The sequence below is a fragment of the Lupinus angustifolius genome, chromosome LG13 (assembly GCF_001865875.1).
Source record: "Lupinus angustifolius cultivar Tanjil chromosome LG13, LupAngTanjil_v1.0, whole genome shotgun sequence".
In the NCBI taxonomy this organism is placed as follows: domain Eukaryota; kingdom Viridiplantae; phylum Streptophyta; class Magnoliopsida; order Fabales; family Fabaceae; genus Lupinus; species Lupinus angustifolius.
In genome coordinates, this window is record NC_032021.1 from 16,094,946 (window position 1) to 16,108,573 (window position 13,628).

Below are 13,628 nucleotides of genomic sequence, written 5' to 3' on the forward strand. Positions count from 1 at the left end.
CAGCCATAACAAGTTAAGGTAATATATGGATTGTTTAATATATTTGGATATAATAAAATTATATTATTATATATTTCTTGCAATGAAATCTGGTACATGAGTTTTTTTTTTCTCAGGCTATTCTCATCTCACATAAATTGGAAACTTGAGGTAATTAAATTATGAAAATATTTTAAAATGCATTTTGTTTTCAATTTAAACTGTAAATGAATATAGCTATTATACAGTGAAAGTGTTTTATGATCATGACTAAAATTAAGAATCATATTGGTCATTTGTGATTATATTTAAATTCAATTATGTTCTTTACATATCATATTCTTAATTCTATTTTTTTTTATTATACATTCAATATTAGTAAACTCTCATTATGTATTTTTGACAACAAAATCATATATGAGAATATTTATTCACAATTCTAATATAAGTTGAGTTGGAACCATTTCAACTTTTGTAACTTACTGAAATATTTTAAAATACATTTTTCAGATTCAACTATAAATATGACTACTACACCCTAACTATAGTAAAGTAATCATGATTATTGATGTATATTTTCTTTAAAGTCAGAGTTTGATGTTTAAGATTAATATTCTTAATTTTTAATACATTGTTCTTAATTTAATCCTTAATATGGTGTTTATAATGTTCAGTTATAAATTAATCATTTGAAGTAATAAACTATCTTATGGTTGACAAATTAGATATGCATGATGTTTATTAGGCATATCCAATCAAATGTTTCCACTTCATTAAATGTGGTTCTGGGAAAGGTTTTATTGTCTTTCAAACATTATTTTAATGAAGTGGAAGAGTGGAATAATTTGATTGATTATGTCTAATATAAAACATGTATATATAAGTCTTTCTCATTTCAACTAAGTTGAACTCAGTCATTCTTAGTTAATAATACAAATCTTTTAAGTTGCAGTTTTTCTAAGGATAAATATGGCTACTACATTTCTAACTATGGCTATGTATCATGGATTCAAATCAAAAATAGCTTTATCATTAATAGTTATTAATTATAGTGTTTTATGATCCTGATTTGATCATAAACCACAATCATAATTTATGATTATTAATTTTAATTTTTTTATATTATTTGCAAGTAATTATTATTAACTATTTTTTCTTCCTAATTACCCCTTAAATTTTATTAGTTGGTGAATTAGTCTATATCTAACTATATTGTTAAATTATTAGTATGTCAACAAGGAGTAATCACACTCACAATATAAAATTAATTGAGAAGAATATGATAAATAAAGTTAAAAGTTAATATAGATAATGCAATAATAATGATCTAACAGTTAAGTTTAAAGTAAAATGTACGATAGAATTTTCATTCCTATTAATTTAATACTATCTTTATGTATGAGTCAATTTCACCCATAATTAAAGTTTGAGTGGTAATTAGGAAAAAAATAGTTCATGATTGCTACTTACAAATGACAAAGTTTGGTGTGTTTTATATACTTTCCCCATTTTTTAAAATTCTAAACATGTCCTTCAAGTATAACATGCTTAATTATAATTAATGATTATTAACTTATTCCTTGGAAGGGGTAGTTAATTTTCAAATATAACATTATTTGAATAACATAAAGAATATATGTACTTTCATAATCTCATAAATTGTTTATTTTATGCTTCTTCAAATTGAATCTTAAAACTGACTTATTATCCTATATATAATAATATACAGAATATAAAATGGAAGATATATACTTCACCCAAAAAATGAAAGACATATTATCTTCATGACCGGATTTTTTATCACCAAATCCTATTCGAATAACTTGTGCACTTTTCACTTTTAACAATGAAGTTAATAAACAAATAGTGTGATATGATATTATGCTATTTTTTCATATAAATTAAGAATTAATACTTTATGTCAATAAACAAATACCATATAAATAAGTTTAAAAAAACATGTATGCATGGCATGAACTATTAACCGCTAATATATATATATATAATATAAAATTTGATGTGACTCAAGTGATAAGAAACATTGTTAATATGAAAAATTAAAACAGTTAATATGTATAGATCATGTGATCTTATTTGAACAATCAATATTAAAAGATATATCAATATTTTTTTTTAAGTGATCATACGATCAATAACTAATTTTTAATCTCAATTATCTATACGGTTGTAAGGTCATGATTGAAAACTATTTTCACTTGATTTGATGGCCACTAATGATAATACAAAAGGAAAAGCAATGCAATTATATGTGTATATATTATCATTTATTATAATCAATTCTCTATAGCACTATTTATCTTAAGGGTAACGTGGTTGATAATCTGTTTCCACGTTTTTTAGGCAATTCCACGAAACATCTTTAAAAAACCCCACATATTCATGACTCATCCAATAATTAATCATCAATATCATAATTAATTGTTTCAAGTCGATTCTCCTCTTGTTATTCATCGTTAATTTTCAAATCTGACATTGTTTGAGGTATCAAATATAGAGATGCAAACTTTGTCATATCTTAAATGATTTATTTCATACGTCTTCAAATTGAATTTTAAAAATGGCACATTGTCGTATACATGGTATACAAAATATAGAACAAAGCATATTATCTTCATGTCTTAGTTTTGTGATGACCAAATCTTAATGTATATTCAAAGTTTCAAACATGTTATTCACTTGTCACTTTTAAAATAAATTTAATGAATAGTGTGATATATCATGTGTTTTAGTAGATATTATACTATTCTTTCATAGAAATTAATATTTTAAAATTAGATCAATAAATAAGTATCAAATAAATTAATAAAAAAACACATGACATGGGCTATTATTGACTCAACTAAATTAATAAATAAGTACCAAATAAATATGAACCATATTGATTTTGATTTAAATATCCATTTAAGAACTCAACTATTTTAAATTAATCTCTTAGTTTTTCCACGATTTTTTGATAAATAACAAAAAATTAGCTTTTTCCTCATGTTTTTAATCTGAAAAATATAGTTTAAAGGAAAAAAATTTATCATCCAAAGTTATATATATGAAATAAAAAATTGTGAAATGTGAAGTTAACTTATCTAGCTATTAAGTTCTTCAAATGAGTTATCACGTCAAAAGAATCAAGTGTATCCAATGAGTAACATGTGTGTTAAAGATCAAGTGTATCCAATGAGTAACATGTGTGTTAAAGATCAAGTGCGTCCAAGTGATAACCGACTTTAATTGTTTTTACTTTCTCAAAGTATACATGTTCTTTACTTTGCCAATCATTTAAACTTATTTCAAATAATTGATATATACATTGAATGAGAATGTTTGTTGTTCAAAAATTAGTCTTGTATTATATGTTCTATTTCTTGGTAAGAGAAATTTAGTAGTGTTGAAAATGTAGACCTTGTACTCAAACCATTTTGTACACGAAGGACATAAAATCACACATACAAAATATAATGTAATAAATATTATTCCTAAACATATATTTAGTTGAAGATTGTTGGAGCTCCTCTGAAGACCTAAAAGATATACTATAAAAGAAGAGTTTTTCTGAAAATAGAAGTGAACGGTTTAAGCAATCTAAAGAGAATAAAGATAAGTTATTAAGTTTATATTTTATACATCTTTGTATAAAAGCTATTTGAGAAAAAGAGAAAGGAAATATCTCAGAGTTTACATTATATATCTTTTGGAATATTTTTTGTAGTTGAGTTTTACGGTCAAATGATCTTTAACATTCATACACTCACCTACAAGTGAGTTATTAAATATTACCCTAAAAATCTAAGTGCATCCTCATTTGAGCAACCAAATTATTGTCCTTACAATAGACTTACAATCTAACGAGACTTCACATTTTCTCTTTCTTCAATTTTGTTCTCTATTGCTTGATTGGATGGTCGGATCTAGTGCCTATGCGGTGGCCTTCTTCTAAGTCTGGATGATGCTGAGTTTGGACATGCTAGAGGAGGTACCTGAAAAGGTTCTCCGACAGGCAAGTTAGTATGGGACTTAAGGGAATTGTTGAAAAACAAGTGAGAGTAAATGCAAGTAATAAATGAGTGAGTAAGTGAGTTAATGAAGGGATGAATGAGATAAATATATTTCCTGTAAGCGGACACCCCCTATTTATAGTAAATGAAATGGGGGACATGGCATTTGTCCGATAGTTAATGGTGATTGACAGTAGGTGTCATAGGTGTATAATAGACATGTTCCCACCATGTATTGGGTCGGCTCCTGACCGTACTGTTAGAGGGACATGCTGGATTTGCAGGCGGCATGACAGTTTCTAGTTGGGGATGTATTAAATGAAAAATCAGGGATAATTATAAAGCTTATGGAAGAGTGACGTAAGCAATCAAGTTGTGTTTGCTTGGCCCCTGATTGGTCGTGAGAGGTCCCATCCTGAGCGAATGAAGTGTCCAGTTGACCAGGATGGAATAAATTTTATTACTACTTAAATATTCTGAATTGCTAGAGCAATTAAGGACAATGTTGCAATTGCAGCGTGGTGCTGCAATTATGGATATCTCCCATTGGTTTCATTATTTATAGGTGTCCAATGTTTAAGGTCAAAACAAATATTGTCACTAGATATGATGTAAGTTTAAGGGGGTTGAAGGGGTCATAGATTAGTTTTTTATCAGTTAATAATTCCTATTATGTAGGACATGTAGGTACTTCTCTTTAGTTGGGTACTTATCATATAAACATGGTTAGTTTTTGTTTTCAGTTTCTTTCTCTGTTGGCTTTTCAATTATGCACTGATGTAAGGCTTATTTAAGCCATATGCTCTATTAAATAAATTGCACTGGTTCATAACAGAGACTAGAAAGGCTTGACATTGAAAGAGTACTTAGTTATATTTTAGAGTCTATAAATGTTTCGAAGTGAAAGAATACTTAGTAAGTGTTAGATTCTGAAGAAGTTTCCTACATGTAATTATATGGGAAATCCTTTTGGAATAAGAGATTAAACTTAGCTCTTGGAGTGAACCAAAATAAATCATTGTATGTTTTCATGTTCACTATCTTCTATTGTTTTTTATAATACTAACGGTGAAGATTTGAATTTGTTTGCAGGTTAACTTTTCAAATTAGTTTTAATCTTATGCTTAGTATATATTTGTTTGTGAAAAAGTTTTTAATAAAATAATTATTTTCTAGAAAGGTAATAAAGATAATTTAACCCTTTTTTGTGTTTGAATCTGCTAACTTCAATGCCCGATTATGCTTTAGCATGGACATGCAAGAAATGTTAGTTTAACATGATGAGGTTTATCATATTTTCTTGATTTATGGTAGATTGATCCCTTTATTTGAGTGCATATCTTGCATGAAAATTCATTGCTTAATCATTATTTATTCTAGGATCATCCTATATATTTATCTACAACATCATATAGGTTGATCATCAATAATATTTGACATTTAATATCATTGTTATTTTGTAGCTTTTTAGGCAACCTAACAATAAATTCACCATTTTTTAGGCAACCTAACAATAAATTCACCATCATATATATACGTCATATTAAATTGACCATTATATCTGATATTAAATTTTATATATTTTAAGTCACGACAACTAATAATAAATTTATTTCTTCTTTTAAAAATATATCTTTATTTTTTATTATAAATTTTAGAATTTATAAATTTTACTTATAAAAGTATTAGTAGGTGATATTAAATTTATTGAATGGGAAAATTTTGAGTTAACACACTGTCTATAAAAATATTAATATGAGATAATAAAGATTAAATTAAACCAAAAAAATTAATTTGTTTGGAACAATAGTGATAGATAATGGAACTAAGCCGGAAAAATATGGTTTAAAATAATAACAATGATAATGATAAAAGATTAAACTAAGTAAAATGTTCATTATTTAGAATATTATTAAATATTCCATCATTTAACTTCTTTTGATATTTAAAGTTATGCCCAAAATTTAATAAATCTATAAATGATATAAAAATTTGATTATGAGAACTCTATTTAATTATGATTTGGATTTAAATAAAAATGGAGAGATAAGTACAGTATTATAAAACTCGGCTTGAATTGGTCAATCCGACTGGTTCAACCATGAACCAGACATCTGACAGGTCTGAGTTTATCATCTAACCGATTTTACATTAAAATTGGATTGACTTGGTTCAACTCAACTGAGTCTAAAATTGGTGATTCGAATGATGAGATCGGTTTAACTGACCGGTCACTTAAAAAACATTTTAAAAAAACAACTAAAACGATGTCGTTTTGAGATGAACATAATCAAATACTTTTAACTTATTTTTAGTTATATTTGTCATATGTTATAACAAAAATTTCGTTGTTTAATTAAATTTTAAACTTATGTGCACTTTTGTTGCAATTAAAGAAAAATAAATATATTTTTTTGTGATGTTTTCAACTTATTTGTGATGTTCCATAGTAGTGACATATTACTTGTTGGTTATTTAATTATGTATGATAATATTTTTAAATTTAAAATATAGAGATATTAAATAATATTAGCTAATATTATGAATTTTTAGATTTGTTAATATAAATCGAATCAACTGGTTTAACCGTTGACCCATTAGTTTAACCACTGACTTATTGACTTAGTGCTCTGACTGAGTCATTGACTGGTTTGAGTTTAATAATATTGGATAAGCAGTAGAAAAGATGGGTAAATTTTTTGACATGATTTAAAAATAGAGTATAAATGTGTGCTAGATTTTTAAAACATAAATTTTTTGAAAGAAAAAACAAAATTTAAAACATGAACAAATATGGAAAAGAGGAAATAATAAACATAAATTGAATATACAAAACAATTATTTTAAATAGTAATAATAAAAATAAAACCATGTCATTATCGGAAACATCAATAAAAATAAGATGAAATAAAATTAAGAAGTAGTTGGGATTAGGAGAAGAATTTGGAAGATTAAGATGAGAAGTGTAAGAAAAATGTGAAGTGAAGTGCAATAGAAGGAAAAGGAAATTTAAATTTTTTTAGTACTACCAATAATATACCTTTACCCTATAGATAAAGAATTAATCAATTTTGGGTATATGATTGTCATTTCCAGAAATCAAACTCTCAACATTTTAATCATTTCGAGGATTTAACATAACCTTATATAATTAAACTTTTGGTAACAGAAATTGAAATTTGAATGAACTAGAGAAAGCTTATCGTAGAAAACACCCAAAACAATAAATAATGCTTCTCATTGGCTTTGGGAAACCTTTAACAATGAGAAAGATATAATTAATAATGAGGATTAACAATTAATGAAGACAACTATTGCTAAATGGCAAAATCTGTATTACATGGAGGAAGTCTATTTTTATTAGGATATTAAATTGGGATGGTAATCACTTGGAAAGACTGGTTCGTGCCGGTCGATTCAACCGATGAATCAGACTCAATATCGGTATGATATAATAATTATACTATTTATATAATCATACTGATCAAAACTAGATATACCGGCCAATTTTTATTTAAAATTAATTTTTTAATGAAAATAAAAAATTATTGGTTTTTTATTGATTTTTCAATATAATGTTAATATATTATATATGTGTATCTAATTTCGCTTGTATGCAGTTTAATTAGTGAATCACCGGTTGAACTGTTATACCATTATCCTAAATCGTTTGATGAACGATACGATATTAATAACATTGCTCCTAATGTCTAAGTTTTATATATTGTCATGGTATTATTTATCATTTACATTTAAGTATCATTAATTATTCAAAAACTAAAATTTAAATGAATAATTTATAGTATACTGATTGTATAAAAATCTTTACATAAGTAAATATATAAATCTTTCCATCGACAATACATAAATATTATATTCTTATTTTAATCCGCCGATGGTTGAACTTAGGGATGGAAATGGGTCAGGTTGGGCATGGGTAGTGCATTACCCGGACCCGCCCTGTTGTTTTATTTTTGGACCCAGACCTATGCTGATACTCATTAGGTCTGCTACGCACAGGTCCTTGGGTACCAGCGGATCTGCGGGTACCACAAATTAAAAAACATTAAAAATAATTTCTAGTAATTTATGTAATTGTGCATTTGTTTACTACAATCTTATATGTTATTTAGGTAATCAATAAGAGAAAAAATTATAAAAGATAATTTAGTTTTAAACACATTTTAAATTAACTATTTCAACATTATGACGTAAAATTGATTTAATAAGAATTGTTCAATCAACATAATATTATATTACATATATCAATTAACAACGTAACATCACATCATTATTTAACAATATAACATCACTATTTAACAATATATCAATTATATTTACGAATTAACAATATAACATTATGGATTAACAATATATATATAGGGATCCATATATTCCACACCGTAACCATCAATTCTAGGGAAATATGATGATACTATTTATTATTTCAAACCATTGGATTTTCCTAAAATTGATATCTAAAATTATATATATATATATATATATAGAATAGTGGGTTCGGGTACCCATGGCTTTGGGTATTTTATTGCCCGGATCCAGACCCTCCAACAACGAGTCTTAAAATCTCTTGTCTTATTACCCACGGGATCAAAACACGGACCCAGACTTGACTCGTTGAGAGTATTTTTGTGGGTACTCACAGATCTGGATAGAGGTGTCAAAACGGGCTACCCGGACGGGTTCGGGCTAAACTGGACCGGGCTAAAAGCTCGAATATAATTTATGCATATCAAATTGTAGCCCAAACCTGTAACGCCCCGAAAATTACTGAAAAAATCTTGCTCAAAAAATGGGTAAATGTTTTTTTTTTAATGGTGAAGCCATATACAATTTATTTCTTTATAGTCTTTTCATTTTCGGAACATCACTTTAAGTAACATACAATGCGGAAAATAAAAAACCATTACCTAATGGTAAAAAAATATAACTCAATATAATTTCGAATCATACTTCATTATAATATCATAAAATGTTGGTACAAAGTACAAGACGGAACCTAATCGTCGCCCAAATAAAACTACTCCAAAATAAATACCCTACACAGGTACACTGATCAAAAAGCACAAGGGCCTGTGTAGGTATCACGGTTTCCCTCAATCCTCCATGCCCCCTCCTGGGACATCGAAAAGTGGTAACTCCGAATCCTGGCTGAATGATCCATCTGAACAAAACGCGAATAGAAGAAAAATAGAAAGAAGAGGGAGTAAGACGTCTAATGAATATTACTCATTGACGATGTGGAATTACATAGAACATTACATCCAGACAGACATGCATAACATACACAATATATATCACATACATAAATGCAAATGATGAATGACGCTATAACTCAAACCATAAGGATTAATATTCACGTGCTCAATCTATGAATGCTATGTTTATTTCATCCATCCTTACACCAATATCCTCCCAATAAACTATTCAGAAATAACCGAGAGTACATGTCCCATAACAAACCGATTTGAACGCACCAAACTATTCCTTGCAAGGATATATGATCGATCTGTTCCAAAGAACTGTCCATTTCAGGATGGTGTCGTATCAAACACTTTTTGGGCATCCCTCTCATCGATCCTGATTGTAAAGAGGGGTTGTCAGAGATCGTCTAGTTTGCGCAGTGAGAACTGTCTGATCCAACAGAATACCTCATCCAGGAATACAAGGGACTCGTCTCACCTAGACTCACCCTCAAGACTTTGCTGACGAATCATCGCCATCGCCGTCCCTCTCAACATCTCAGGGCTCGTTCGTCTCCCGTAAATTTCCTCTCCACTACTTCATTATCCATAATGAGTATGCATACTAACCGAGGTTAGCCAATTCAATCTTTTAATCATTCTTTTATATGATCGGCCCAACCTAAGACATATCTCAAAGAAATGCTTCATATGTGATCCGATCTTATGTCATTATGTAATAGAGGAATAACATCTTTACCACTACGAACCATCGCTGGATATCTTGGACGACCACATGGCCAAGTCTCTTACAATCAGACAACCTCGCTGTATGGTATCATGTAATCCTTTTTGGGCATTGCCCTAATTACAACATCACAGAAAACCTTGCCCTAAATATGCACAAGAACAAAGGTACTTCTATAAGTTTGTCGATTTTAGGCACCAGACTCAATCATCTGAGTTGCGGTCTTTCCCAAGTGTAAATACACTTCACACCCTAGTTAGGGCTATTGCCTAAGCAATCAAACAATCAGAAACAATCAAAATTATTGTATGTCTCTCACTCAAGCGAGAAACTGTCGCTCAAGCGACGAACTCATCAAAACAAACTCAATTATGTTCCTAATTCTCGCCCAAGCGAGGGACTGTCGCTCAAGCAACAAATCCATCAAAAAAATGGTCAAAATACTTGTCTGGACCGTGCTCGGGCAAAGTACAGTCGCTCGGACGCCAAAAACGAGCCCTCTGGCCCTCGCCCGGGCGAGGGGTTGCTCGTCCAAGCGCCAACTTGGGTCTCATTTCCTGCCTCTCCCTCGCCCAAGCAAGGTGGTCCAGTTCCCAGGACCATTTTCCTCGCCCTTTTCGGCTATCGGGTCAAAACTTTCCGCTGATTTCGATCTCTATGCATTTTAGTTTTCCAAGTGGTGATCCTTCATAGATAACTACCACAATACTTAATATTTTAAGTTATCCTAAGCATACAACTTAAGAAAGTATCCGTACAAAATCCATGCACACAAATATTTGATTAAGTACGGGTTTTCTTAATACACAAATATAACTCCAAACTTTTGAGATAGTTTAAGAGATCCGGGTGTCATATTTGGACACCATTATGTCACGATGTATTCTCTCTCACCTTAGGTTATTGCGTGGTCGATTTCCTTTACGAGAGTGTGGGTTGATCGTCCAACTTCGAAAGCTTCGAAACTAAACACACAAAACAATTTAGTGATTTGCGAATAAATTTTACATGATAACTCTAAAGTAAAAACATTGTTTAACACTTTAATCTATTTCATGAACTCAAAGACTTTCATCCATCTGGTCCAAGATTCATATTTTTGAACCATCCTTTATCATTGAAAATCTTGTTTCCGATATCCAACATTTTCCAAGATAAGTTTTTAATAAAGTTTACACTTTAATCACCTCATAGATTTATATTTTCATGGAGACTTTGTAAGCCATATTTCACCATTTTAAGGTAAGTTTCTTAATCCAAGTCTACACTTTTAAATCCATATCTCCCAAGTTGATCTTACCACTTTAAAGTAAGTCATCTTAAGTAGATTCCATATTTTGTATAATAGGTTTTCTTGGTCATTTCAACACATTCTTGATAGTGTTGATCTCATACTTAAACAACATTTAAATCAACATTTCTTAAGTTACACTTACCACTTTAAAGTAAGCTTACCTTATCAATGTTCATTCTACAACAAATCAACCATCCTTTACTTTATAACACTTTAAGTTTATAAAGTCAAGACTTTTATAAATCATCTTTTATTTCAAATCATTACTTGAACTTGGAAGTCAAAGAATATCATTTACTGGCCAACTTTTAACTCATAATATTCTAAAACAACAATTTTTCACAAAAATCATCCATAAACATTTTGGATTTCAAAGTTCGAAACTAAAGTTCTCCTAAACACATATAGGCCATGATTTAGACCTAATGCTAAGGAAAGCTTTGCTCTTTCAACTTATCATTAAACATTTTAAAGGTTCCTTTGATAACAAAATCATCTCATTTGAAACAAAATCAAACTTCAACATTAAAAATATACTATTTTAAACTTGTCCAAGGCTATGGTTTTTCAAGCCAAAAACAAGTGGAAAAGTCCAAACTTTGCATGGTTAGGAAAAATCCTTAAAGGTTCCTTTGATATACAACCATCACCTTTAACCATGTTCAAATACCAACAAACATACAAGCTTTTTAAACATAAAAAAAAATAGCCCCATGAATACAAAGAGTTCATGGATTCAAAATAACTTTCTAAGTTCAAGAAAATGTCTATTTGGAGTTTTAAACATAAAAAGAGTTTGGAAGATTTTTACAACATTTCTACGGTCGAAAATATTCATAACATACCTATAAACATCATACTAAAATTTCATAAACATCTAATGGTTAGATCTTAGGATATGAAGAAATCAAAATGAAAAGCCATGAAGAACTACCTTGAGAGTTCTTAGAGAATGCAAAGAGAAGAAAGAGTTTGAAATGCCAAGGTATTCTCTTAGTTAGGGTTTGGCTCCTTAAAGAGAGAAATCAGATTTGGGGGAAAAAAGTCAATGGTTTTTCAAAAAGTAGTTTGTGTAAGAGATAAGTGAGTGATTTTAGGGATTTTATGTAAGAAAATATGTATTTTTGCTTGTTTAACAAGCAAACCTCTTACATGAAAGTGATGTGACCTTTTTGACGACATATTCTCGATTAAACCATGTCCGAGTATTTTCGGCTAATACCCAATCGGATAATAAAAATCTCTCGTTTTCGGTTTAGGGTTAGAACTTCGAAACACGAAATTTGGTTGTGTGGAGTTCTCTATGATAAACAATTTATGTTGATTTTAGTTTTGTTGTAAACGTTATTTTTTTATTATGTTTTTGTGGTAAAAGTTAAATAGAAGTAAATACACAATAACATAATACTTATTATCTATTTTTTATTATAAGTTGTTTTGTAAATTTTCATAATGCTTATTACCAAGCCAAATGTTCCAAAGATTAAAACAATTAAGTAAAACGAGTAGCCCGAACTCGCTCAGTGAGCCCGACCTGAGCCCAAATTTAAAAAGCCCAATTGGGTCGGGCTAAAAAGCCCGGAATCTATAAAAGATACCCAAGCCCTATAAATTTTCGGGCTTTGGCAGGCCGGCCTAATCGAGCCTGCCCATTTTGACAGTTATAGATCTGGTACCCATTGTCATCCCTAGTTGAACTATTGAATTTGTATCTATTATATTAAAATATGTTAAAAGTTTATAATATTAATAATTTTTAATAATTTTATACTATAAATTTAAAATATTATCTATACTATGTATAAAACCATAACCTGATGTAATTTTTACTTTCCTATTTTTTCTTTTAATATTTTTAATTTCTATAAAAATCATATAAATGACATTATATTAAATAAATAAAAATTATTATTTAAGTTATCTCTGATAAAAATTATAATATAAAATATACTAAATAAAAATATTCTAATTACATAAAATAAAATATATATAAATTAAATATTTAATTACATAAAGTAAAAATATGGGTCGAAAGAAATAAAATACAACTGAACATCTAATAATCATAAAATATATGATTGTACAACCAACTTGAATGGTTATATTATCACAAAAATGTCACACATAACTTGAAAATGTCTTGAAAATATTATTGAATAGCATAAACTTTACTTTTTAATCGCAATAAAAATGAACAAAAAGTTCACAAATTAATTAAAAACATTTTATTACAACATAAATAAAAATGACAAAAAGATTAGAAAAAAGTTAAAAATATCACATGTTTGTAATATCAAAATGAAATAATTTTAGTGTTTTTTTAAATTAATTGATTCGGCAACTCGCCAATTTTAAACTTAAACGAGCCGAATCAAACTAGATTATTCCGATTATAA